The sequence below is a fragment of the Hemibagrus wyckioides genome, linkage group LG14, assembly GCF_019097595.1.
Source record: "Hemibagrus wyckioides isolate EC202008001 linkage group LG14, SWU_Hwy_1.0, whole genome shotgun sequence".
Lineage (NCBI taxonomy): Eukaryota > Metazoa > Chordata > Actinopteri > Siluriformes > Bagridae > Hemibagrus > Hemibagrus wyckioides.
The window spans coordinates 75,001-77,500 of NC_080723.1; positions in this window are offsets into that span (position 1 = coordinate 75,001).

Sequence of the window (2,500 nt, forward strand, 5' to 3'; positions counted from 1 at the left end):
AGCCTGTGAAATCTGGGGCGGATCGGACGGCCGGGCCGGAAGTTACGCGGCCGCGAATTCTGCGACTTCCGGGGCCAGTTTCTCGGGGCCCCGGAGGCCCAGAGGGACGAGCCAGGTGTCCTTGGACTCGCCTCGGCCTCCCCTACGTGCCTGCAAAGTCTGGCGAGGCTGCGTCGCTCGGTTCGATTTTTTGGACGGGGTGGCACCTCCAGAGCCGTGAGAACCAGAGCGCGGCCGAGGCGGGTGCGGCGGCCGAGATGGGAGCGCCTAAGGCGGGCAAAAATCGGGCATGTTTCGGGGTCCGTATCTCGGTCCCCCGAAGGCCTAGAGGGACGGGCCAGGGCTCGTTGGATTCCTCTCGGCCTCCTCTACACGCCTGTCAAATCTGGGGTGGCTGGGACGGCGGGCGCGGAAGTTACGTAACAAAATTCCATACGGTCATCTAGCCTGTATGAGGCGTGGTTATACCAGGGGTCCCGTTGAAAGTGAATGGGGCTGGTCGTCCCAGGGGCTGCAATTGAAGCTGAGACTCTGTGGTCCGTATCTCGGTCCCCCGAAGGCCTAGAGGGTCGGGCCAGGGCTCGTTGGATTCGTCTGGGCCTCCTCTACAAGCCTGTGAAATCTGGGGCGGGTCAGAGTTCGCGGCCGGAAGTTACGAGGCCTCGAATGCGCCGAGTTCCGGGGCCCGTATTTCGGGGCCCCGGAGGCCCAGGGGGACGAGCCAGGTGTCCTTGGACTCGTCTCGGCCTCCCCTACGAGTCTGCAAAGTCTGGCGAGGCTGCGTCGCTCGGTTCGATTTTTTGGACGGGGTGGCACCTCCAGAGCAGTGAGAACCAGAGCGCGGCCGAGGCGGGTGCGGCGGCCGAGATGGGAGCGCCTAAGGCGGGCAAAAATCGGGCATGTTTCGGGGTCCGTATCTCGGTCCCCCGAAGGCCTAGAGGGACGGGCCAGGGCTCGTTGGATTCCTCTCGGCCTCCTCTACACGCCTGTCAAATCTGGGGTGGCTGGGACGGCGGGCGCGGAAGTTACGTAACATAATTCCATACGGTCATCTAGCCTGTATGAGGCGTGGTTATACCAGGGGTCCCGTTGAAAGTGAATGGGGCTGGTCGTCCCAGGGGCTGCAATTGAAGCTGAGACTCTGTGGCCCGTATCTCGGTCACCCGAAGGCCTAGAGGGTCGGGCCAGGGCTCGTTGGATTCGTCTGGGCCTCCTCTACAAGCCTGTGAAATCTGGGGCGGGTCAGAGTTCGCGGCCGGAAGTTACGAGGCCTCGAATGCGCCGATTTCCGGGGCCCGTATCTCGGGGCCCCGGAGGCCCAGGGGGACGAGCCAGGTGTCCTTGGACTCGGCTCGGCCTCCCCTACGAGCCTGCAAAGTCTGGCGAGGCTGCGTCGCTCGGTTCGATTTTTTGGACGGGGTGGCACCTCCAGAGCAGTGAGAACCAGAGCGCGGCCGAGGCGGGTGCGGCGGCCGAGATGGGAGCGCCTAAGGCGGGCAAAAATCGGGCATGTTTCGGGGTCCGTATCTCGGTCCCCCGAAGGCCTAGAGGGACGTGCCAGGGCTCGTTGGATTCGTCTCGGCCTCCTCTACACGCCTGTGAAATCTGGGGCGGATCGGACGGCCCGGCCGGAAGTTACGCCGCCGCGAATACGGCGACTTCCGGGGCCAGTTTCTCGGGGCCCCGGAGGCCCAGAGGGAAGAGCCAGGTGTCCTTGCACTCGTCTCGGCCTCCCCTACGTGCCTGCCAAATCTGGCGAGGCTGAGTCGCTCGGTTCGATTTTTGGACGGGGTGGCTCTTCCAGAGCAGTGAGAACCAGAGCGCGGCCGAGGCGGGTGCGGCGGCCGAGATGGGAGCGCCTAAGGCGGGCAAAAATCGGGCATGTTTCGGGGTCCGTATCTCGGTCCCCCGAAGGCCTAGAGGGACGTGCCAGGGCTCGTTGGACTCGTCTCGGCCTCCTCTACAAGCCTGTGAAGTCTGGGGCGGATCGGACGGCCCGACCGGAAGTTACGCGGCCGCGAATTCGGCGACTTCCGGGGCCCGTACCTCGGGGCCCCGAAGGCCCAGAGGCACGAGCCGTGTGTCTTTCGACTCGTCTCGGCCTCCCCTACGATCCTGCCAAATTTGGTGAGGTTCCGTTGACTTTTTTTTTTTGGGACGTTTGGTAGCCAGAGGGGTGCCATCGGGATATAGGGAGAGGTGAGGTCCAAAATATCGGACGGGGCGGCAGAGCCAGAATGAGCCCCGGGGCGGCCCGGGAGCCTCGGTGGCCGGCCAGAGAGCCCTATCCTCGGCCGTTTCTCCCTCTCCTCCCCGCTCTGGAGCTCGCGGCCGGGACGGTCGGTAGGCGGAGGGGTGCAGGCGGGATGGTATGGCAGAGGCCATCCACCGGAGCTCTGAGGAGGCCCGCGGGGTCCTCCTCGTGCCCGTGGGAGAACGCTCGATGCCGGGCAGATCCGTGGGCCCTGCCCTTGGCGTCGCGGACGGCTCTTCGGACTCA